This window comes from Lissotriton helveticus, chromosome 3_1 (genome assembly GCF_964261635.1).
Source record: "Lissotriton helveticus chromosome 3_1, aLisHel1.1, whole genome shotgun sequence".
In the NCBI taxonomy this organism is placed as follows: Eukaryota; Metazoa; Chordata; class Amphibia; order Caudata; family Salamandridae; genus Lissotriton; species Lissotriton helveticus.
Window position 1 is genome coordinate 1,265,993,669 of NC_136061.1, and position 26,750 is coordinate 1,266,020,418.

The window sequence follows — 26,750 nt, forward strand, 5'->3', positions numbered from 1 at the left end:
GGAGTAGCAGATCTTAATGCAAAGGATGACCCATCGAGAGATGCTCCGTTTTTGCACAGCCCTACCTTTCTTGGTGCCCACATAGCCAACAAAGAGTTGATCGTCCACCCAGAATTGTTTTGTGCGATCCAAATAAAAGGATAATGCATGTTTTGGATCCAGACAGTGGAGTCTTTCCTCCTCCTTGGAAGGGTGAGGGCGGGAAGAAGGTGGGAAAAGTGATGGTCTATCCTAATTGAAAGAAGTAACTACTTTGGGAAGAAAAGAAGGTCTAGTTCGAAGGACAACCTTGCCCGGATGAACAGAAAGGAAAGGAGGTTTAGAAGAAAGAGCCTGAAACTCACTCACCCTGCGAGCAGAGGTGATGGCAACCAGAAAAGCAGTCTTTAAGGTCAAGAGTCCGAGAGGACAATTATGTAGTGGCTTGAAGGGAGCACACATAAGGTATGTTAAGACCAGATTCAAGTCCCACTGGAGCATTATGAAAGAAATAGTAGGAAAGAGGTGAGTAATGCCCTTAAGAAATCTATTTACAATAGGGGACTTGAAAAGAGAAGGCAAAGGAAGGCCAACATGGCTGAAAAATAGCCTTTGGAAGTGTCCCGAGCAGAGCCCTGCTGCGCCAAGGAAAGAATGAAGAGGAGAACCTCTGAAAGGAGGGCAGAAAGGTGATCCACATCCTTTGCTGTGCACCATGCCACAAATTTGTTCAACTCACAGGCGTATACTGTTTTGGTGGAGGGACCCCTGGCTGCCAAGACAACGTTACAGACTTCAGGAATAGGGTTGAAAGCTGTCAATAGCCGCTGCACAATCTCCATGCAAGGAGGTGGAGGCTGTACAGTTTAGGGTGGCGGACTGTCCCCTGTTGCTGCGACAGAAGATCCTCCCGAAGAGGCAGTCTGATCAGAGGATCGATGGCCATGTTCAAGAGCTTGAGATATCAGACTCCTCGTGCCCAGTCCGGAGACACAAGAATGACTTGGGCCCGGTCACGCTTGATCTTCTTCAGCACTCTGGGCAGAGGTGGTATAGGCGGAAAGGCGTATGGAAGACTGCAACTCCACTCGCAACGAAAATCTTTGCCTAGCGAGTGCCGCCTTGGGAATTCCAACGCAAAGAACTGCTGACATTGCGTGTTCTCTTCATTGGCGAATAGATCTAACCAAGGCTCTCCCCACCTCTGAAAGAGACCTTGCACCACCTCCGAGTGAAGACGCCATTCGTGATCCACCATGCACCTGCTGCTGAGTTTGTCCGCCCTGGCGTTCAGTGAACCTGCTAAGTGTTGAACCACCATGTTCCAGCCATGCCCAAAGGTTGAGGAACCTCCGGACATAGGGTCAACAACCCCACCCGGCCCTGTTTGTTGCAGTACCACATGGCAGTGGTGTTGTCTGTGAACACCTCCACTACTCTTCCTTTGACAGAAGGAAGGAAGCTTTCAGTGCAAGACGAATCACCCAAAGCTCCAGAATGTTAATGGGGAGCCCGGACTCCGCCGGGGACCAGAGGCCTCTGATCTTCGCCTCCCCCATGTGGCCGCCCTATCCCAAGAGTGACGCAATTGTCACCACCATGAACTCTGGTTGGGGAAGGGAGAGGGATCTGCATTTGACCCAATCCTGGTTCGTTAGCCACCACTGTAATTGGTGTGCAGTGTCCTCCAAGATGTAGATGCAATCGGAAAGATTCCCCTGATGCTGTGCCTACTGGAACCTCAGGTCCCACTGCAGAGCCCGCATATGCCACCGGGCATAATCCACCAGCAAAATGCAGGAAGGCATGAGGCCCAGTAGCCTCAGGGTCATTCTGACCGAAACCCAGGATAGAGGCTGAAAGATCGGAATCATAGCCCGAATATCCCAGACTCGCTCTTCGGGAGGATAAGCCCAAAACTGCATTGTGTCCAGAACAGCTCCAATGAAAAAGAGCTTCTGAGAGGGAATCAGGTGTGACTTTGGCACGTTGATAGTGAACCCCAGCAAATGCAGGAGGTCCGCCGTAGTCTGGAGGTAGGAAACGGCAGCCTGGGGCGAGCCCGCCTTCAACAGCCAGTTGAAGGCGGGTGTAGCGGCTCAAGAGATATGCAGTGTTCACCAACCGCAGTCCTAAGCTGGCGGAAGAAAACATCTTTTTCCCAAAGTGATCCAGCTTCTTGGATTCCCTATCAAGTGGAGCCGTAGGGAATGAGCCCTTGGAAGTAGAGGCTTGAACCACCAAACTCTCGGGGGTAGGGTGTTGGGAGAGGAAAATGGGGTTGCCCGGGGCCGGGCAGTGGCGTTGGGCAATCATCCTATCCAGCCAAGTGTCCAGAAGGATGTCCATGAGGGACTCATTGAACGGCAACAGGGGCTCCGAAAAGGCCGCTATCGATTGAAGCACCACGGTCAGGAGCTTAGTCCTGACCGCCACCATACGAAGCTCGAGGTGTAAGGCCTCGGCCGTTATACGCAACACCACTACATATGATGCATCCTCCTCCGTAGCCACGGTAGGGGGAGAAAGCATGTCAAGGCCTGGAAAAGTGTCCAGACCACTGGCCTCACCCAACTCCTCTCTCCAGTTCAGTTCTTTCAACTAATCTCCCAGAGGATCCACAGACCCCTCCCAGTCCTCCTCAACCTCCCCTGGTTGCCTCTCAGGGCGATAGGGAACAGCAGGGTAGAACAAGGGCACAAAAGTACCGGTCAACGTCATTCCGCCTCCGTGTCCATGTCGAGGGGGAGGATAGGGTCGACGTCGGTTGGGGACAAAACCGGTGTAGGAAGGGGCGGAGGTGTTGTCAATGGATTCGACGCCGGAGGTGTTGTAAGGTCAACCGGTTCCAATCCGGATCCAGACCTGGATCCCTGGGGGCCCTGGAGCCATAGCCGCCAGCATCAAAGGCCTAGAACCCCCAGCAGAGTCCGCGGGGCCCGAACGCACGCCAGTGGAGTCAGGCTTCCCAAAGATGGAATGGAGGGCTTCATAAAAACTACGAAGTTGGACAGGGGTCGCTCCGGCTCCCGGAAAGGGAAGGAAGCTCAGAGTCGACCCAACATGCTTCGCGAGCAGAGCCGGACGACTAGCTTAAGCATCCTGTGTCACGTCGGCAAACGGACAGGGAGAACGTAAAGAGCGACGGTGCTCCTTTGCCTTCTTTTTGTGCTTACCCAAAGACTTCGATGAGGAGTGGTGGTGATGGCTCCTCAAACGGTCCCGCGACCTCCCACTCAACTGTGACCTCGAGCGGCGTGCAGCCGACTGCTGGGCCTCCAGAAGCTTTCGGGTCTGCTCCCCCAATGACTTCGGGCCATGGTTCGACAGTCGGAGCACGACTTCGGGTCAAGGTCGCGCTCCAGACACCAGAGGCACACTATATGAGGATCCGTCACCGACATCGGCATGTGGCAGGTGCCACAAGGCTTGATGCTGGTCCGCCGATGTGACATCCCTGCGCACCAGGAGTCAAACGACTCGAAAAAGAAGTTGACAAAAGTCGAAAAAAGACAGTCAAAAAATGACTAGCGATACCGCTCTCTCCGGATCTGCACTGGCTGCCACGGAAAAAGAAAGAACTGGCGTCAGCTTGCAGAGGCGGCGTCTAAGTAGACACCGCAACGTCATTCCGGTGAACACAATGCCAACGACAAAAGTGGAGTCGACCAACGCCGCCTACCGACGTGCAGGAGTACTGCTGAAGAAAAAATTCTCCGGATCCAGTCTGACGCCTGGGGGTAATTATAAGGTGAGGAATTTATAAATAATAGTCTCTTTCAGCTACCACTCTACCCTGCACCACTACACTCTATCACTGCACTCTATGCCACTGCACTCTATTCTGCACTACTCAATGCTATGCCACTCTACTGCACTCTAGGCCAATAAACTCTACATCACTAAACTCCACGTGACTATACTCTACCCCACTCTAATCCTTTCTGGACCACTGCACTCTACATTGCTCTACTCTATGCCACTGCACTCTAAACTCTATTCTGTACCACTCCACTCTATGCCATTTCACTACTCTGAAACAATCTACTCTATGACTCTGCTCTACGTTACTCCGCTCTATCCCAATGGACTCTACACCACCTTACTCAAAATCAGTTCATTCTACACCAATCTACTCTGCTCACTATACTTTACACCACTTCACTTTAGTCCACTCTACTCCAATCTATGGCACTCCACTCTACAACACTCCACTCCACTCCACTATACTCTCTGACACACTACACCATTCAACTCCTTTCTACGCCCTTCCACTTTATTACACACCTCCACGACATTCCATAACACTCGACACCACTCCGCTGTATGCCATTCCATGACACTCCACTTCACTCCACTCCACTCAACTCAACTCTACTCTACACCAATCCACGCCACTCTAAGATTCTCTGCACCTCTCCATAAGACTCCACTCTACTCCACTCTACCCAACTTTATTACAGTCCACTCTCCTTTACCCCACGAACGTTTAGGCAATTCAGAACAGCAGCAATGCTGGGGTACAACATGGGTAAAAGATATTGGCAAAACCAATAAGTCTTGCATAGGCGAGACCTATTGGTTCTGCCAAAGCTTGTTATTCCATTGGACCTACGTACTTGGCGTAGCCACTGTAGTTTAAAAAGAAATATGTGAATCTGCAAGTCTTCACAATTTTACACACTACTACTAGTCAGCAGGCCATTGGGGCAGACCCTACTTCAGCCGAAAGGTTGGCATAGGGCGAAAGAGGGTTTGAAAAAGTCGAAACAGAGAATGACTGAACTTGAGCACTCAATTGGAGGCCCTCTGCATTGGTGGAGTCCGTCCATATAGGACTCCACCAAGAGCTACAGAGTTCAATTGCAGGTCCATTTAGGTAACCACATAGATCTTTCTGAAGTGTAGGACTCTTAGGTAGCAGCTTACCTTTGTCCTTTGCGGTTGCTGGGTTCATATCCTGGTAGCTAGAATGACAATTGTTTGGGGCCGCCTTAACAGTGTGTCATAGACAGCAGCCTAAAATAGGGGTAGCACAGATAGTATCACCATAGATAACCTACAGGCCTGGCACTAGCCCACAGTGCTGCCTATCTGGTGAGGAATGACTGAGTTATTTAAGACCTTTGTTTGTGTTTCTTTAACTGATGCAATATAAACTAGTGGATAGCTTTCAGTTGTCCACCCAGCACTAGAGCCTTTTAGATAGGTGAAAAGCACCTAGACCCCTTATCCACTATGTCTGTCTGTGTGAGACACCTAAGGCCACAGTCAATATGAGGATGTCCATATAAGTCAGCGTAAGGGTAGCAAGAATTGGGCTGTGACCGTTAGAAAAGAGGTTCTCTTTTTCGGTCTAACTAAGACAGCTTTAGCTGCCTGTAGGAAGGTGGATACCGGACTATGGTTACCCCAGTTTTATTGCCTTGTGTTTAGCTGGTTTTCGACTTAGTTGGCCTGGGAACCTGCTAATCAGGGCCCCAGGCTATCTGCTCTCACTGTAAAATGGACTCCATGTACTCTAGGTACATCTCCAATTGGATATTGGGTCACCTTATGAGCCCCTGTATAGTGTACTATAGGTACCCAGGGCATAGGTGCACCCAAGGCCTACCAGGGGCTGCAGCATATCTTTTTCCACCCCTGGCTGGCCCTCCAAACTGACACAACTGGCTGATCACTCAGCTGGGGCAAGGTTGTGTAATCACTCCTTGCTTAGGTATAGTATTCCTATATCTAACCTTATATCTAGACACATATGCACCTATAAGTCACTCATATGGCAGGCCTTAAAAATCCTGAAGGCAGAGTGCTTGGTTTTATGTGAGATGAGGCTCAAGCATGAGCTGAGCCTGTCTGAAGCTTTCGGAACCATGTCCTTATAGCTGTTCTAGGATATAGCCATACCATATACTCTTAAGTGCATTATAATCGTCGCGGTTGAATGCTAAATTTGGTTTGGCTTTATCAAAACATGTCGTGTAAGGTGTCATACGCTTTGGAATACTACCCCCTCGCCAGTTCTGGTGACAGGGGTAGCATTCCACCCTTCTAGAGGGAGAAGACATGTTGTTCCTACTAATTCCGGTTAAAGTTAACCAGAGCCTCAGCATCACAAAATGGATGCTGCTGCCACAGACACAAGTCTGACCTCCTGCTGCTGGGAGTCCTTCCAGTGAGGGAGGCTTGGACAATAGGTTTCCTGTCTTGGGAGGTGCTAGCACCACCCCAGACAGGCTATAGTGTATTGGAGCATGGAGGGCTGAATGAAATGAGACACTGCCTGGGGCACACAAGGTGTCCCATGCATAGTGCAGTTCAAACCGGTGCTGGGGCACTCCAGCCCCAGCTCTGGGGCGAAACTGGACAAAGGGAAAGGGGTGTAACCACCCCCTTCACTGGTCCCACCCATAGGAGGGACCTAGCAGGTAATCCAGCCCCTAAATTTGGTATATAGGTAGGAGCTGAGTTCCAAGACTTTAGATTTATCCTGACTGAAACTTGAAACAAAACTCTGGACCCTTCGACGTTCTACTTGAAGATAGAAGACTGAAGAATCTCCCTTGTGGTCAAGGAGTGACCACCCTGTGCAAGCAGGCACCATCAAGCGATCAACAGTTTGCTTTGTCGCCGCTCCCGCCGGAGCCCAAGCACAGAGCCTGACAAGACCCGGACTTCCAGACTTCCAACAGCCCGATCCACAGACACAGCAGAGCTGAGACCCGTGGAGGCGACGAGAGACGTGGGACCGGCCATCTTGGAAAGCCAGTGAATTGCTTTCCGTGCAACTTCTGAGGCACCCTCGAAGTTGTGCATTGGGGATTGAGAAGCCCCAGCCCCAGCCCCGAGCACCAACTGCACCGAAGATCAGCCCTCCACACTCCACGAGTTCTGCGTGGGGTCCTTCTGCATTTTCCTGCTCGACACGACTGTCCGGTCACTTGCCCGTTGGCTAGTAGCCTCTGTGACGACGAACCTTTTGATTTACACTGCCGGTCTGGTTGCTCCAGACTGGCCCCTGCTTCCCTGAAAAGGAGAAGCCCCTCAGACCTTGCTGGTCTGATCCGTAAGCCAAATCTTCTATTCTTGCGTGGGTTGCTTTTGCCAAGGCTTGTTGACTCCAATCCGGAAGCTGACACCGCCGACAGCGAGAGCCTTCGTGGGACAGTCCGTATCCTGCTCCTGGTCATCGTCGATACCTCCTGGTCCACGTGGCTGCAGAGACAAGCTTCACAACATCACCTGATTGCTTCGCGACATCGCCTGGTTCCTTCCTGGTTCCTATCTGGTCACTGGCTAGTGACCCAGACTCTGTCCCCTCTGCTTTCAGGTACTCTTCATCCTCGATCCACCCTTAGATCCACCCGGACACTTACCTCCTGGTCGCCTGCAGCATCTTTCTTCAAGGCTCCATAGGATTCAGCGACGAAACCCGACACACTTTGACACCTATGCACCCGCTTCCTGTGGGTGAGGTAACGCGAGTACTTCGGTGCTCCTGTGGGTATTTACTATCCTAGTGTCTAACTTTCAAGTAGCTTTCTCCTTGTCCATCCGGAAGTGACCTAAAAGAACTAGTTTGCAATTTTTTCGTTCCCATTCTAACTCTATGGTAATTCGCGTGTGTGTAAAGACACTGCACACGCATCCCGTGGGCCTCCTGCTCCCTATCCTGTGGTAGTACAGCGTAGCCCCAGCGATTCTCCAAGCCCTAGGCCTATCCTTTGTTCGTACAAAAATAGGGTCGGTCCGAGTTAAAAAGTCTCAAACAGCATTTAGAAATCCAGTTATTTAGTTGGACACACAATCAACGACTTCAATGTAATTTCCTTTAAAGTGTGTTCTTCACAAAAATAAAATATTTATTTCAAGTTCATTGGCATTTATTCATGCAAAGCTTCAGTCAAATTGCAGCCAATGGTTCATTTTGAGGAGATAACAGACATGTAATTGTAAAATCATTACATTCATAAATTCAAAAAAGTGCTCTCGGTGAAGAGGGGAGGGGTGAGTGAAGTGAGGGGGACACGGTAAAGGTGTAGTGACATCTTTATGGCATCATGTTGCAATTGAAAAAACCTTTACAATCAGATCAGTAAGCAAAGGTTCCCAAAATTCATCACACATAGAGGGCGACAAACAATCTCATATTTGAATCCTATGGTGTGAGGAGAGAAAGGCGTAGTTCTACGTTTCGACCCCTGGTTACGCTAAAGGGTTGCTTTCAGCCTCATGTTGGGGTCTTCATCAGGAAAGGGGGAGAGCATCAGAGGACGGTCGGCATCTGTACCGTCTTTAGCGGGGCCATGGCACAGCTCCCAAGTTTATTTGTAAGGTGTGCTCATTAGCATGATACCGGAGTGCGCGGTGGGATCATTCCTCACGCCCGGGGACATCAAGTGCTCCTTTACTTAGAACGGGACCTCAGTAGGTAGATTCCCGTGGCACCGGCGAGCTGCATCTGTGTGATCACAGATGCCGACCGTCCTCTGATGCTCTCCCCCTTTCCTGATGAAGACCCCAACATGAGGCTGAAAGCAACCCTTTAGCGTAACCAGGGGTCGAAACGTAGAACTACGCCTTTCTCTCCTCACACCATAGGATTCAAATATGAGATTGTTTGTCGCCCTCTATGTGTGATGAATTTTGGGAACCTTTGCTTACTGATCTGATTGTAAAGGTTTTTTCAATTGCAACATGATGCCATAAAGATGTCACTACACCTTTACCGTGTCCCCCTCACTTCACTCACCCCTCCCCTCTTCACCGAGAGCACTTTTTTGAATTTATGAATGTAATGATTTTACAATTACATGTCTGTTATCTCCTCAAAATGAACCATTGGCTGCAATTTGACTGAAGCTTTGCATGAATAAATGCCAATGAACTTGAAATAAATATTTTATTTTTGTGAAGAACACACTTTAAAGGAAATTACATTGAAGTCGTTGATTGTGTGTCCAACTAAATAACTGGATTTCTAAATGCTGTTTGAGACTTTTTAACTCGGACCGACCCTATTTTTGTACTGTTTCACGGACCCAGGTCCTGAGTTCGTAAGGGCCTACCCCCTTCTTGTACTCACATATCCTTTGTTCGTGACGTGGTTCTTATACCACTATTTTAGTATATGGTTCGAAGTGCCCCTAGGGCATTACTGCATTTTGTACAACTTATTGTATGTTTATTAAGTATCTTGTTATGTGCTTGTGCCTCTGACCTCATGAAGAGTTCAGAGGATTAATTAAGTAATAAATGCATATATATTTTATATATATATATAACCTGTGTGGTGTCCTTTCAGTTGGTATTAAAGGAATTGCATATGGTAAAACAGCTGGCTTCACATGCCCTCTTGAGTTTAGCCTAAGACTGCTTTGTCCATGCTACCACTATGATAGCTGATCTATAAGGTTGACTTTACAACCATCACCATAAGGGTTGTTTGGACTGATACAAGGTGCCCACTAGAATAGTGGACATCACATATCAGGCCAACTTCTCACATTGGTGGCAGCGGTGGGATTTGAGCTTGCTGTTGTTTTACCAATTGTAATATTTGAGATATCATTTGAAAGATCACATTAGGTACCATAGGTGCATATAATAAGACTTAGAATACTTAAGTTATACTGAACTTAGTTGTTGTAGACCAAAGGGCCTAGCACACTCTGACTACAACTCCTAGAGAGGTTTAGTAAGAAACACTTAGTGTAAGTAGGTGCACACACCACACCTCACTAGACAATGTCAGCCACAGGTGAACCTAGTGTATCTCTAACTGTGGGAGGTGACCCTCCAAGGGCACCCTCCAAGTTTGACATACTCAGCTTCAGAGAACTGAGACACTTGTGTACCACAAGGAAGTGGAAACAGGGTTCCAACCCTACCCTTCAGCACCTGATAGAACTCTTAGAAGAATCTGAGGTTCTCAAGGCCTCTAGCACAGGTCCTACAGGGAATGCGGGAGGCATACCCTCCACAGAAGATGAGGCCCCTGACCCTACTGTCATAGATGATGATGAGGTAGTGGAGGAGGAAGATTCTGGGGAAGAGGTAGACAGCCAGGTTCAAGTTAGGAGACTCAGCCAGGCTAACCTAAGCCTACATGGGGCTGGAGAGGGGCAAGCCCCATACAGACCTATCAGTAGACTTAACCAGAGGTATAGGAGGGAAAGATCTCACTCAGGTGAATCTCTCCACTCCAATGCCTCAAGAGGTTCTCAGAGGGGAATGACTTCCCCTCAGAGGAGAGAACACCAGGCTAGGACGAGGGAAGTCCAAATCAGAATAGAGAGGGAAGAACTTGCCCTAGCCCAAGCTAAACTTGCTTTAGCAAGGGAGCAAAAGTTAAGTGAATTAGATTCCATTGGTGGCAGCAATATCCCTAAGGATAAAGATAGGTCCTATGATCATAGAAACCTAAGTAAGATTGTGCCCCCTACAAAGATGGGGATGACATCCACAAATGGATAGCTGCTTTGGAGAGGGCTTGCAAAGTACAGCAGGTACCCCAAAGTCAGTGGGCAGCAATCTTGTGGCTCTCCTTTTCAGAAAAAGGTAGAGACAAGCTCCTCACAGTTAGTGAGGAGGATGCTAAAAACTACTCAGCCCTGAAGAGTGCTCTGATTGATGGGTTTGGCTTAACCACTGAGCAATATAGGTTGTTGTTCAGGGATACCCAGAAGACACAGACGCAGGACTGGACTGAATTTGTAGATTGTGCTACTAAGGCTCTGGAGGGCTGGATATTTGGCAGCAAAGTACAGGACTTTACAGGATTGTACAATTTGATTATAAGGGAGCAGATCCTTAGTAATTGTCAAAACCAGCTTCTACACCAGCACCTGGTGGACTCAGATCTGACCTCTCCACAAGAATTGGGTAAGAGGGCAGACAAATGGGTCAGAACCAGGATTAGGCCTAAAAATCAGGGTGGTGACCAGAAGAAAGATTCTACCAAGCCTCAAGAGAAAGGTGGGGATAAATCAAAAGACAAGTCCCCCACAGGGCCCCCAAACTCCAATGGTGGGGGTGGGTCCCAAAACACTTCTTCTAATCCTAAGAAACCGTATTGCCATGTCTGTAAACAGCCTGGCCACTGGAAAACTGACAGCAGTTGCCCAAGGGCCAACAATAAGGAAAACATTCCCCATAGTAATACTCCCAGACCTCCTGATACTATTAGTAGTTATCCACCAGGTGGTGGGAGTGCCCCCAACAATTTGGCTGGGTTTACTTTGGGAACTCATGTGGATTCTGGCCTAACCAGGTCCCCTAACACAGCTACTCTTGTCTGTGAAAATGGCATGGTGTTTGCCAACTTCACTGCTTGTCCCAACACTTTGGGCAAGTACAGACAGGAGCCCCACATCAATGGCCAGAAAGTTGAAGCCTACAGAGACACAGGGGCTAGCATCACTATGATGACTTACAGTCTAGTCCCCTCAGGACAACTTTTACCTGGGTTCACCTATCAGGTGACCAACATTGATGGAGTGCAGGAAGATCATCCCATGGCAGTAGTAAATTTCAGCTGGGGAGGTGTCACTGGCCCAAAGAGAGTGGCAGTGTCTACAAACTTGCCTGTAGATTGTCTATTGGGAAATGATCTAGAGATCTCAGCCTGGGCTGGGGTAGAACAAGAAACCCATTCAAAAATGGTAGGCCTTCCAGAAAAGGTTAGTGGGGCTGTGATGGCTACAGCCCCAGCTCAAGCAGAATTCCTTCCTAAAGAGGTTGGAAGGGCTGTGATGGTCACAGCCCAAGCTCAAGCAGACGTCACTGAAAAGGTTGGTAGGGCTGTGATGGTCACAGCCCAAACTCAAACAGATTTTAGTGTTGTGAAGACTGAAGCTATGGATCACTCCACCCAGACAGAGAGTATTGGGGAGGAAGAAAAGTCTCCCTCCCAGCAGACATTGGGTGAGAGTCAGCCTTCTCAGGCAACTGACCCTACCCCTTGTGAAGAAACTGCCCCACAGGTAGCCAGGCCTGGCCTGACAGAGCCTCTGATGTCAGTGGACCCTTCCAAGGTGGGACCCAGTCAGGAGCAGGTAACCTGCCCCTCTCTACACTGCCTCAATCAGCCCAGGGCTGTAGAGGTCAGGGAGGCCAGTAGACCCCAAAGGGCCCCCTGTCCACAAGAACACCACCATCAGCAGATTAGGGGCACCAAAGCTAGCAGCCCTAGCAAGGTGAACATTTAAAAAACTCCTGAGGGATCTCCCTTACCCTTAGTTAGGAACCTCCCCCAGATGGACTCTGTTGGACACAGGCAAACCTGGGACCCAAAGGCCCCAAACCTGACCTGACCCTCCAGTAAGCCAACAAAAGGGACCCAGCCTCCAGCTGTAGGCAGCCAGAAGTTGACCCTGAGAGCACAGTGCAACTCAGTCATGGAAAGAAAGGCACACATGGTGGATAGTGATTGGAGGAAGCTGAACCCTACATTAGTGGAGCCTCACTTCAGTACTCCATCTCAACACCAGCCTTTTACTTTGCCAAAACACACCACAGGTAGAGATTCCCTATGGTGGAGACCCACTGATACCCCTAGGGTGAGGGATTGCTTAGTGGGCCATGAGACAGGGGGTAACCATGCTAGTGCAGGTACTTCCTTATATAGCCACTTAGGCAATATAGGCTTACCTGATCAAGGATAGCCTTATCTCCTTTCGTTTGGGGGGGGGGGGTTGTGTAGGATGGTGGATACCCGACTATGGTTACCCCAGATTTTATACCTTGTGTTTAGCTGGTTTTCGACTGAGTTGGCCTGGGATCCTGCTAATCAGGGCCCCAGGCTATCTGCTCTCACAGTAAAATGGACTCGATGCACTCTAGGTACATCTCCAATTGGATATTGGGTCACCTTATGAGCCCCTGTATAGTGTACTATAGGTACCCAGGGCATAGGTGCACCTAAGGCCTACCAGGTGCTGCAGCATATCTTTTGCCACCCCTGGCTGGCCATCCAAACTGACACAACTGGCTGATCACTCAGCTGGGGCAAGGTTGTGTAATCACCCCTTGCTTAGGTATAGTATTCCTATATCTAACCTTATATCTAGACACATATGCACCTATAAGTCACTCCTATGGCAGGCCTTAACAATCCTGAAGGCAGAGTGCTTGGTTTTATGTGAGATGAGGCTCAAGCATGATCTGAGCCTTTCTGCAGCTTTCGGAACCATGTCCTTATATCTGTTCTAGGATATAGCCATACCATATACTCTTAAGTGCGTTATAATCCTCGCGGTTGAATGCTAACTTTGGTTTGGCTTTATCAAAACATGTCGTGTAAGGTGTCATACGCTTTGGAATACTACCCCCTCGCCAGTTCTGGCGACGGGAGTAGCATTTCACCCTTCTAGAGGGAGAAGACATGTTGTTCCTACTAATCCCGGTTAAAGTTAACCAGAGCATCAGCATCACAAAATGGATGCTGCTGCCACAGACACAAGTCTGACCTGCTGCTGCTGGGAGTCCTTCCAGCGAGGGAGGCTTGGACAATAGGTTTCCTGTCTTGGGAGGTGCTAGCACCACCCCAGACAGGCTATAGTGTATTGGAGAAGGGAGGGCTGAATGAAATGAGACACTGCCTGGGGCACACAAGGTGTCCCATGCATAGTCCAGTTGAAACCGGTGCTGGGGCACTCCAGCCCCAGCTCTGGCGCGAAACTGGACAAAGGGAAAGGGGTGTAACCACCCCCTTCCCTGGTCCCACCCATAGAAGGGACCTAGCAGGTAATCCAGCCCCTAAATTTGGTATATAGGTAGGAGCTGAGTCCCAAGACTTTAGATTTATCCTGACTGAAACTTGAAACGAAACTCTGGACCTTTGACATTCTACTTGAAGATAGAAGACTGAAGAATCTCCCTTGTGGTCAAGGAGTGACCCTCCTGTGCAAGCAGGCACCATCAAGCGATCAACGGTTTGCTTTGTCGACGCTCCCACCGGAGCCCGAGCACAGAGCCTGACAAGGCCCGGACTTCCAGACTTCCAACAGCCCGATCCACAGACACAGCAGAACTGAGACCCGTGGAGGCGACGAGAGACGTGGGACCTGCCATCTTGGAAAGCCAGCGAATTGCTTTTCATGCAACTTCTGAGGCACCCTCGAAGTTGTGCATTGGGGATTGAGAAGCCCCAGCCCCAGCCCCGAGCACCAACTGCACCGAAGATCAGCCCTCCACACTTCACGAGTTCTGCGTGGGGCCCTTCTGCATTTTCCTGCTCGACGCGTCTGTCCGGTCATTTGCCCGTTGGCTAGTGGCCTCTGTGACGATGAACCTTTTGATTTACACCGCTGGTCTGGTTGCTCCAGACTGGCCCCTGCTTACCTGAAAAGGAGAAGCCTCTCAGACCTTGCTGGTCTGATCCTTAAGCCATCTTCGATTCCTGCATGGGTTGCCTTTGCCAAGGCTTGTTGACTCCAATCCGGAAGCCGACACCGCTGACAGTGAGATCCTTTCTGGGACAGTCCGTATCCAGCTCCTGGTCGTCGTCAACACCTCCTGGTCCACGTGGCTACAGAGACAAGCTTCACGACATCACCTGATTGCTTCGCGACATCGCCTGGTTCCTTCCTGGTTCATTCCAGGTCACTGGCTAGTGACCCAGACTCTGTCCCCTCTGCTTTCAGGTACTCTTCATCCTCGATCCGCCCTTGGATCCCCCCGGACACTTCCCTCCTGGTCGCCTGCAGCATCTTTCTTCAAGGCTCTATAGGATTCAACGATGAAACCCGACACACTTTGACACCTATTCACCCGCATCCTGTGGATGAGGTAACGTGAGTACTACGGTGCTCCTGTGGGTATTTACTGTCCTAGTGTCTAACTTTCAAGTAGCTTTCTCCTTGTCCATCCGGAAGTGACCTAAAAGAACTAGTTTCCAATTCTTTTGTTCCCATTCTAACTCTATGGTAACTCACGTGTGTGTAAAGACACTGCACACGCATCCCGTGGGCCTCCTGCTCCCTATCCTGTGGTAGTACAGCGTAGCCCCAGCGATTCTCCAGGCCCTAGGCCTATCCTTTTTTCGTGACGTGGTTCTTATACCACTATTTTAGTATATGGTTTGAAGTGCCCCTAGGGCATTACTGTATTTTGTCCAACTTATTGTATGTTTATTAAGTATCTTGTTATGTGCTTGTGCCTCTGACCTCATAAAGAGTTCAGAGGATTGATTTAGTAATACATACATATATATTTTATATTAATTTCAGTTGGTATTAAAGGGATTGCCTATGGTAAAACAGCTGGCTTCACATGCCCTCTTGAGTTTAGCCTAAGACTGCTTTGTCCATGCTACCACCAGGATAGCTAGTCTATAAGGTTGACTTTACAACCATCACCATAAGGGTTGTTTGGACTGATACAAGGTGCCCACTAGAATAGTGGACATCACATATCAGGCCAAGTTCTGACACTGCCTGTCAAAACTTCTGTCACTGCACAGTCCACAACAGATCACATACAATGTACCCATATGAATACCCGCAGGGCTTTAGGCATGCCCTCTTGTGTGATTATCTTGATTTGGTGAGTCTTATTCGGGTATTTGCTCGCTGGTTTAACTTTCAGGTTTTGAGACCAGCCCACAGCATACTGTGGGTGTTTATACTTTTTGAACGTTATAGTTTGTGGATGGAGTAATTCTTCTCAGTGATACCGTCGGCCACATGCTTGAGTTAAAAAAAAAAACAACATACACATACCTCTGTGGTTTATTTTTTCTTGCATGAAAACACTGTGTAGTGAGGCAATGGTGGTAGCAGTTAAGAAAGCACTTCTTTATTGATTGGAAAGTTTGTGTGTGTGAATTTGTTTGGAAAAGTGAGTGAATTTGAGAATGTGTTACTTGTAGACTGGATGAGTGAGTGCATGGACCGATGATTAAGTGATTGCATGTATGGATAATTAATGGGTGAGGGCTTGATGGAATGGTCAAATAGGGGAATTCATGAGGGTGTCAGGTATGGCAGCCAACATGGTGCCAGCAGTGAAGAAGGGCTCTTGCCAGCCTGAAATTACTCCTTTGGAATCCTTCAGAATCCTTTTTCTCATCCAGAGAAATATCTCTTGCGTGCAAAGCACTCGGAGGTGGGACAGTAGCTGACAGGTTATATGGTGGTGCAACACTTACATAGACATCTCTGCAGCAGTTTGTACGCGCCAAGAGGGAGTGGCTTGGCCTACACCATGTGCTGGCCTCACCTCTCACTACAGTGGACTTACGGGGTATGCAGGAGGGGACATGTGTCACATCGGATGCGGTGCTCCAGATTCCCCATTAAGGCCTGACTGAGCAGGGCAGTGTATGGGAACAATGTGGGCAGGCTGGGACACAGGGCTGGTGCTGGCACTGCTGGACTTTGATGACAGGATCTGAGGTTGACTGAGGACAGGGAAGGTGAGGCTGCATTGTGGCATGTTGGGGCCAGGGCTTTCAGGACGAACGAGTATGCTGACGCATGGGCAGATCCCAGCGCCCTACATAATAAAGACACAGTGGAAGGGAGAGGATGAGGGCTACCCTGGCAATATGAACCTTCAATGCTTTGAAGACCCCACTACAATAAAGGTGTGCAGGCAGGCGGCGCTGTGTGATCCATCCTTATTGAAACGGACATAGAAGCGCATGGAGCCACATGCATGGGCAGAGAGTAGGACACTGATGCAGGGCTGGTCTTGAGTGGACCCTGGGCTGTGGCGGTGTCGGCGCTTGTCGAGACATGGTTTGCTTGTTTAGGTCCTAGGCTCACTAAACAAAGATGGTAGGGCCCTGGCCCCCATGGGGTGCCAGTCTGCTCATATCCCCTGCGCAGTTTTCATCTTTGATTTTGACGCTTCCCAGGTACTACTATGTGATAAATGTGACGCATCCATAGTTTCCTATGAACTGAACTATGTTAAACCTTATAAAAGTGATATATTTGCTTGTGTATGTTGGATTTTTGTCAATTTGATCTTTTTTTATTCAGATAAATATTGGTTATTTTTCTAAACTGGTGTGGTCTCTTAATTTAGTGTGTGTGTTTTCACTGTGTTACTGTGTATGTTGGTACAATACTTTACACATTGCCTCTGAGATAAGCCTGACTTCTCGTGCCAAGCTACTAAGGGGGCGAGCAGTGGTTATCTTGGGTGTGTAACTCCCTTACCATGACTAGAGCCAGGGTCCTTACTTGGACAGGGTAAAAGCCACAGCCAACTAGATATCCCCATTTCTAACATTGGTGGCAGTAGGGAGGTTAGGACTTGTGTTTGTACTTTACATACAGTGCTTGTTTTACACTACAATCAGATTGCAGACCATTACGCAACCACATTGCCATTTCTTCTAAAGTTTGGATACATTTTGAGCTCTCTGCTACAAGCATGTCTCAGTCCCGAGAATCATCAGTTGCACCTGCAGACTTGCTTTTTGAAGAACACAGGTTGGAGTCTTGCAATGAACAGCAATTTAAACAAATCCTCAGAGACCGCAAGGTCCAGTTCAAAGGCCTCACCAGAAAAGAGGAGCTACAAAAGGTGCTGAGGGCCTGGGTAGCTGCAAGGAATGCCAGTGGGTCCTCTGATGATCCTGTTGGGGAGATTGAGGAGCAAAACCTGCATGAGGATGTACTGATAGTAGATGATCTGCCTAGGAGGGAAGTTGCCCCTAGGGCAGGTAGCAGTGTCTCATCTAAAGGTCTGTCCCCAGGGGAGCTGGAGGACAGGAGGAATTAGATGGAGCTAGAAAGGTTCAAAATGCAGCATCAGTAAAAGCTCCAATTGGAGCTGGCCAGGCTCAAAATAGAGGAAATAAATATGGTTTGGAGCAAGAGCTGAATTTAAAGGAGCTGGATTTAAAGGCCAAGCAGGTTGAGCCCAGCACAGACGGTAGCAGCGTTAATTCAGTCCAGTTACAGGAAAAAGTGCACATCCCTAAGAGCTTGAAACAAGATGACAGCAAGGAAATAGACATAGATCTGTGGTTTAGGGGCTATGAGGAAGCTTTACACATGCACCGGTTCCCAGAGAGAGAATGGAGAGCAGTCTGTGAAAGCATTTTGAAGTGGAGGGTCAGAGTACTATGTTGGCACTAGGGTCACTAAAGGCGCTTACCTACACAGAGATGAAGGAAGCCCAGAGCAAGACATATGGCCTTACTCCTGAGAAGTACAGGGCCAAGTTTAGGGAGAGTAAGAACCTTGAGGCCTAGACATGGCTGGAGTGTGCTGATACTTTTTGCACAACACTGGATGGTTGGGTGAAGGGTAGCGGGATAACAGATTTTAAGAGCTTTACAATTTGATTGCATGGGAGCACTTGTCTGGTCTGTGTTTTCCAGAGCTGCACATGAAGCTTGATTGACATTAAGCTTACTGACACCAGGAAGTTTGCTATGGAGGCCGACCACTGGTTCAGCACAAGGGTCCAAAAGAGGCTGTATGTGGGAGAACCAACCAGGAGGGTGGTTTAGGCTCCTCCCAGCTGAGTCAGGGGAGGTCAACGGAGACATAGACAGGTACCAGGTTAAGGGGGAAGGAAAGGGATCCCAGGCACCTTCTGAGAAATGGGGAGGGGGGTCTGGTGGGCGCTGGCCAGGGCACCAGGGGCAGCTCCTCCACTTGAGCGGAGGAGCATAGCCTCACAAGCCACTGAGCTGAAAAGGAAAACGGTAATAACGTTTATTTATTACCGTTTTATTTTTCAGCAACCCGTCCTGAACTAAGTGTCAGGACAGGGCGAGGCCAGCGCAGCAGGCAGCTATGCGCTTTAAAATGTGCATGTATTGAATTTGAATTTAAAAAATTTATATAGCGCATCATACACCATTACGGTTTCTTGGCGCTTTGGCGGCAAACAATAAAACAGGGCTGGGCCATTTAGAGGGGAAAAGCCTGAGCGAACAAAAAAGTTTTCAGGCCCTTGCGGAAGAGGGAGTATTGTTTTAAAGCTCGAAGGTGGTCAGGCAGGGAGTTCCAGAATACCGGGGCTAGAACAGAAAAGTTGGAACCTCCCCATTTTTTCCTGATGAAACGAGGGACTAGCAATAGGGACCGATCAGACGACCGGAGATGTCTGACGGGAACATAGTTAGTTAAAAGGGAAGAAATGAAGGCCGGGGCCGTTCCCTGTCGTGCCTGAAATACCATGCACCCCATTTTAAAAAGCGAGCGTTGCCGAACAGGCAACCAGTGCAGTTCCTTCAACAAAGGTGTAGAGTGATGGAACCGGGGAAGGCCATAAACCAGCCGGGCTGCTTGGTTCATCTTGGGATGTCCAGCCAGACATGCACATTTTTAAGTTCTCTAAACGAGCTGTTTAAGCCCGTCAGAGAAAGCACAGACCTTCTGTGCTCGTAGGAGTGCTGAGAGAGGCCGCTCTATGCAATCCTGGTGCTGCTTTCATGCTGTGACAGCAGCGCAAAGATTGGGAAGTGCAGATTCCTGCTTACGGGGCTTCCAGAAGGCGCCGGAGGACGTTGCGTAACTAAGAGAGGAAAGTATGTTTATTTTATTATTTATTGTTGTTGTAACCTCCACAGCCTCCCCAGCCTCCCCACCCTCGGTACATGCCAGCTGCCACTTACTACTACAGCTGCCCTAACTCCAGCCTGCGCAGCCTAGCGAGGCCTACCCACGCCTGTTTTAGGAAAACAGTCTTAATAAGTTCTTCTCTTCTGGCTGCCTCAAGCTCTCTCAATACCTCCACTACTTTCTTCGACACTTCAATTCAATATATGCCACTAACAGCTTCTTTCAGCAACACGTTTGTCCTACCCAAATAAAAACTCCCACAGCAAACAGCTATGCAAGGACATCAGCCAACAGGGGCTGTTCACACACATCAGAATACCATTAACCCTCTCCAATCAAACGTCCCTTTCTACTCAGCATTTTAATCTCTACCCCTATCAAGGCACATGGAAATTATACATACATGAAGGAAGGATAAAGAAACATGGTGGAGGAGTTAAGATTTTGTAACATATAGAATATAATAGTTTGTCATGAACGTCACAAGTGTCATCACACGTCAAATCTAAAAATACTGCACCTTAGCATACAGTGAGACTCAAGGTTCACACCATTTAGGTATAGGCTACCTCTGAGACGTGTGACATAAATAGGGCTACCATCTCAACATCCTTGTAGTTTTTCATGAATCAGCCAATCAAGAAACCAAGCCAATAACAGCATATGTAGAAGTTTGAACTTCCTCAGATAAACACTGCTGTCTAACGCAACCCTGACACACTAAATCCAGTAGCTTCTTGCAGATGTACTATGCTAGGGAACCTTTGTAGATCTGGGAGCAGCTCCTCCCGCTAGTACACAAGCTACTCATGCATTTCCTCTATTTTTACTTAAAAGGGATTGGCAATATCTTTTTATGACCCTACCCTACTTCTTTTTAAATGTAAAAGGACAGAAGTAATCCTAGATTGGAATTCTCATGTATCTTGTGTAAGAAATGCATTTTCTACTCAGTATTTGTCACTGTTTCTTTCCTCTGCACAGCAGCCGTATACACTCAACATCTGTTTTTTTACTAAAACAGTTTTTCTCTTCAGGTTTCTCCTTAGGTATTTCTGAAGGGAAATGCACTTCTGTGGAATTTATTATGTTTCTTTGAGTTCCTCTTGCCATGGATTCCTTATAATCAACAAATACCTTCCAATCTGTTGACTCTCCATTTAGGGTGAATTCAGAAATTGTGTAAAGCGACTTCTTCAAACCCTGAGTTTATTCCATTTTACCATTTCTTAGTGTGCATAATAATGGCCTATACCTTGAGCTGTCATTTATGTCCTCGTTGTCCCGGTGACCCTGCAGTGATTCTCGTTTTGTGAAACCAGTTATTCTGGAATGTATACAGTGACAGTGGCTACTTTTGCTGGACTTCGACTATACCTGTAGAGAAGGAGTGGAAAATGTGCCACATACTTAAGGTTGTTTCTAAGCACTCCCACAGGTTGCAAATAAGGGATACGGGCAGAGGGTTTTTAGACATTTTTCCTGTGTTCTCAGTGGTTACAGATCAGTGTCTGTGTTGGATATTGTAATTTCCCATTGAAGTCAACAGGCCTAAGAATCCAGACCATGCCATTCCTTTTGTACGCCTGAGTAAGGGTAGCAATAGCGAGCAATCAGGTCTAACTCCATGAGGTGAGAGAGGAATTGCAACACATAGGTAGAGTATTACAAAGTAATCAAACACAAACTCTGTGTTCAATCATTTACAGAGAATGGTTCAGAGCAATAAGGAATTAAACCTGGACAATGCACTGACCAACTCTAAACACCCAAAAACATCTTCTGGTAGTTCTACATGGATTTAGGATTATGAGTGGGTCATTAATTCTGACGAGAGCGCAAACCCATGTTTACACGCGGGTCAGAATTAGGAGTTTGGCTCTATTGAACCCATCCGATAATTATCAGATGCACTAAATACCTCAACAGTCGTTAAATGTAATGTGGGAATGTCATATGGTATTTACCATACCATGCAAATTTTGGTGTGTTAAAAACCAAAATCCGCATATTATTTCCCACAAACTTGCAGTGGGTGTTATTGATCATACCCGATAAAAAGCATACCCCGTGGTAATGTTATTTATCCGGTGCAATAAATAACGGCTAAACTCAAGGGAGCGCATATAGCGTAATGGCCAGAGCTGCCGACTTTGAAACTAGCGAACCGGGTTGGAGCCTCGGCATCGACAAAATCCTGTGATTCTGGGCAAATCACTTAATCTCCCTGTGCCTACCAAAAATGAATGCGTCCTTGTGTAATGTAAAGCACTCTAACACCTTCGGATCGGGTTCGCGCTATACAAAACTGCACCAAAAAAAAACCTCATAATCAGGCCACAAGTGTTTTCACGTGGCAAGTATCCTACGCAAGCGAAAATGGAAAGTTGGCCAAATTACCTCTCACCAACAAAACAATATTCGACAAGCAACACAATATTTTTATCAGAGAAAAGGAAAAGGAAAATAACTTACTTACCTTCTTTGGCTGCTAACATTTCAAGAGATGCAGAACGGATAAGCAAAAGGAGGGTGTAATGGACTGTGATAAGTAAGCAATACGAGGATGCAATATAGCTTGTTTGCCCGCCATAGCAGGGTATACTGGCCATTAATGGCCCGAGGTGAGGGCCTTTAACAAGGGAGCTGGCCATTATTTGCCAATATAGCCCAGCTATTTGAACATTCCGCCCATGAGGTTAGAATGTTCTAATTAAATAACACAAGTCCTCTCGGAGCCAGAGGGGGCTGAAATCCCCCTCAGGCTCCGAAGCCTTTGTTTCACAGCTCTTGCTATGAATGTTTTAGAGCTAACGGCGTGCAGGGCCATAGCTGTTGAACATTCACAGCAAGAGTTGTGAAACAGGGCTGAAGTCAGCCCCTTGTTCTCCCAGGCTTGGCTGAACTGCTTTTTATAGTTCAGCCAAACCAGGGAGAACCAGGAGCTGACCAGCATTCACCCCTTCCCTCCTTCTGAAGCCCTTGTGATACTGACCTAGAGGAGTCCTGCATGACCTGCCTAATTTATATATTATTAAGAGGCTGGGGAAAGTGAAAGGCAGAGGCTGTGTATTAGGACATTGAAATAGTCCTAATACACAGCCCTCACCACTGAAGACACAATAAAGACGATGAAGTCAATCCACTCCGGGCGCCCACGGACCCCTGCCCCCACCACATTTTCAACAGAGCCGCCGACACCATCACACCCATGCTCTGCCACACTATCAAACATTCCCTGGCTGCTGCCTCGTTCCCTGACGACGGGAAACACGCTGAGCTCAACGTCCTCATGAAGAAACCCTTGGCGGACCCTACCGACTTAAAAAACTATAGACCCATCTCCCTGCTCCCGTTCCCAGCGAAAGTAATCGAGAAAGCCATTAACAGCCAACTCGCCACACTCATCGAAGAGCACAACATCCTTGACTACTCCCAATCCGGATTCAGAAATAAACACAGTACGGAAACCGCCCTCCTCGCCACATCAGACGACATCCATACCTTACTGGACAAAGGAGAAAAGCAGCCCTCATCCTCCTTGACCTCTCAGCGGCGTTCGACACAGTCTCTCACTGCACCCAAATACGCAGACTCTACGATGAAGGGATCGAATACAAGGCCCTCAACTGGATCTGCTCCTTCCTCTCCGGCAGAACGCAGTGGGTCAGACTCCCCCCTTTCCTCTTGGACCCTACACCTACCACCTGCAAAGTCCCTCAGGGGTCCTCCCTCAGCCCTATGCTCTTCAACGTCTACATGGCCCTGCTTGCCCCCATCGTCAGAACCTACGGTCTCAACATTGTGTCATATGCAGATGACACTCAACTTATCCTCTCCCTATCCAAGGAACCCAACACAGCCAGACACAACTTTTGAGAAGGCATGGAAGCAGTTGCCAAATGGATGAAACAGTTGCCTACAACTAAACACCAACACAACGGAAATACTCATCATGGGCCCAAACCCAGACGCCTGGAACAACACCTGGTGGCCCCCTGCCCTCGGAAGCCCACCTACCCCCACGGACCACGCACGCAACCTGGGAATCATCCTGGACTCAGAGCTCAAAATGGACCGCCAGATCAACTCCGTCTCATCCTCCTGCTTCTACACCCTCCGCCTCCTATGTAAGACCTTCAAATAGATCCCCCTCGAACACAGAAAGACCATCTCTCACATCCTGGTCACCAGCAGGCTCGACTACGGCAACGTACTCTATGCCAGAATAAACAAAAACCTTACCCTCAAACTACAGAACATCCAAAACGCAGCTGCAAGACTCGTCCTCAACCTGCCAAAACACTGCCACATCTCCCAGCACCGGCGCACACTCCACTGGCTCCCCATCGAAGCTAGAGTCACCTTCAAGATGCTAACCCACGCACACAAGGCCCTCCACGACACCGTACCAGCATACCTGAACAGCCGACTCAAATTCCACGCACCCCAAAGGACCCTATGATCAGCCCAGCTCTCCTACGCCGTGTTCCCCCACACCAGAAAGACCAGATCGGGAGGCCGCTCCTTCTCCTTCCGCACGGCCAGAGCCTGGAACGACCTTCCGCTCCACCTCAGACCAATAACATCGCTCCCCATCTTCGCAAGAAACCTCAAAACCTGGCTCTTCGACAGAGCCCCTCCGTTGATGGACTGGAACCTGCAAACACCCCCCCCCCACCGCCTTGAGACCCTTATGGGTGAGTAGTCGCACTTAACAAACACCTGATTTGATTTGATTTGAAATAGTGAGAGCAGCAGGTGTATACCAGTTCATATAGGCCGCTGCTGCTCCATTATCTTCAATGGAACTCTCAACATTGCAATGTTCTAATTATCCAATGTAACATTGCAGTGACACGCAGCATTACCCAAAGCAGGAAAATGATAACAGTGATGGAAATGTCATGAATGAATACGAGACAGTAAAGTACTACTTTTTCTTCAAAGTAAGGACAAGCATGGTAAAGGGAAAGCAACAGCTATATTAGGGAGAGGAAAGAACATGATTCAGGACCCTGACAATAAGGTCTGGCAGACCAAGGTATTTTCATTGGCAAAGTGGGCAATTTACAAAATCAGATGGTTTGTAACCTCAAATACCTTTTAACAAGGTACAAAACCCTTTTATGAGTCTTTCTGAGTTTTAAAAAAGCTTTCCCGACTCTTTCCAAATTACATGAAATGGGATGAGACAGCTTTCCACTTGGGAAAAGTTGTGGGCATTGTCTGGGGGAGCAGACAGTGGTTCAGAGGATCCTCTGATGTCTACCCTGTTTGAAACAGGTATTTTCATTAAGCAGAACGTATTCCTTTAAGGAAAATCAGGCATGAATACAAATGCAGAGATGGAGGGCTGCTGGCTCTTTAATACTTCTGATGGAGCAAGGTTTCACATGTACAGAAACTTGCTTGGACTCAACCCTCTCGAAATAACCTTTAATAAAACTAATGAACAGGTTTTGTTTACTAATATTTGCATTAAACAACATATTTAGTATCTAGGGGAAGCTTTTCTATGTGCTTTTACTAACAGTAACTCAAATGCATTAAAATGGCCGCCGAAAATGCGGGAACTGTACTACGCATACGTCCGCCACATCTACGTGGTGTGACGTACCTCTGCTTTGGTGGGAAATTCTTGCTTCTGCGCACTATTGCAAAGATGGCTGCTTCATGCTTACTCATACTTATGCACCTGCTGCTGCTTGTACTAAACTTGTTCGTGCTGCTTAACTGTTAATGCTGCTAATGTGTCTTTCTTTGACTTTGTTACCAGCTCGTTTTTTGGGCCTTAAATGAGACGAAAGCTCCATATTGAAAAGTTTCGCCTGCGTAAAGAATCCCTGAAAGTCATGCAGTCATTGTCATTGAATGACTGCCAACACCCTCCTTACCCACCCGTCTTCCTGGGAACCTGCTCAACTGACCTCTAAAGAGGAAGCAAGAAGACTAAAACAAATACAATATATATACTTTGTATTCCAATATTGCTGGGTGGAATAAAATCGTGAGAAAATAAATTATGGGCGGGAACTTGATCAATACAGCCTAATGAACAATGATCTCATCTTAGTATGGTGTGATGACCTCTCCTCATCTTCTGACCAATCACTGAAGGGGAACACATAGATTTGAAACATTTAGGGGTGGTACATTGCTCTGGAAATGGTATAACTAAAGTATGTTTAGATGGAGAAATTGTCCGACTTATCTGGGTTTCTGACCTGTCACTGACCAAACGCATGCTATAGGAGATCGAGAGCAGCGATGCTGGTGGAGAACTCTGTCAAAAAATTCAGGGTGTCTGAGGAAATTATCGATTACCCAGTCGGGGTACTAATTTGGCCTAGATAGAGAGGGGTGTGATGCTGGTGTTGCAATTAGAGGAGGTCACCTGTCCTGAACCGCACCTGTCTTTTCCCGTGGGCACCTGATTTATCGGGAGCCTTGTCTTTTGCCCCAGGCCGTGGCCAGGATTGGTCCTTGCACCATTCAAGGTAAATATAAATCCATGTGGTGTGCCCTTGTGCTATTTCCCTTTCTCACCCTTCCCAGGTACCTATGTTTAGAGGTGTTACTGCGATTTCTTGCAAACGTTATATCTTATTAGTCATATTTTTACTTATGAAATGTATGGTCGCTGTAATTTGGATGAAGACTCACTTAAACCTACATAGATAAAGCATTTAAAACTTTCCCCGACTGTGGTTATTACAGGATAGGTGAATTGTTTAAATACTGCCTGTTTATTCTAACTCCCTATTCGATCCCTAGTACTTATAGCAAAGGTGACAAGGATTGGTATGTCATGGTTTACAGGTATAAGTCGTAAAAGGACTCAAAGTACTGATAAGTGATTAATAGTAGTAAAAAAGGCAGGACTGCTAGTTCAAAGTGTGAATGTTTATGGGGCCAGGTGAGTATGGTAAAAATTAAGCTAGTGGTCCCGCACGCTCTATCACCTCCATCCCCATGGGTTGGCAAAATGCCTCCTGCCTGAAGCAAACAATGTTGCAATGTGACAGACTGGTATATTTGCTGGACCGCAAAATACTGAGCAAGTTCGGTGTGCAATTTACACATGCTGGTTTGTGACCTGCCGATAGCACACCAAGGCCTTTAGTGAAACCACTACATTATAAACAAATGATCAACCTCAAAATCGCTTACTGAAAGGTGAAATGTAAGAAATTATTTATTCTGAGAAAATATGCACAATTAAAAACATAACATTTT

At 47.7% G+C, this 26,750-nt stretch overlaps 1 protein-coding gene across 1 annotated transcript in view; it reads right to left on the minus strand.

Annotated features, from left to right (window-relative positions):
• Nucleotides 1-26,750, minus strand: part of SIAE (sialic acid acetylesterase) — a 423,980-nt gene that overhangs the window by 20,087 nt on the left and 377,143 nt on the right. The window lies entirely within an intron of this gene.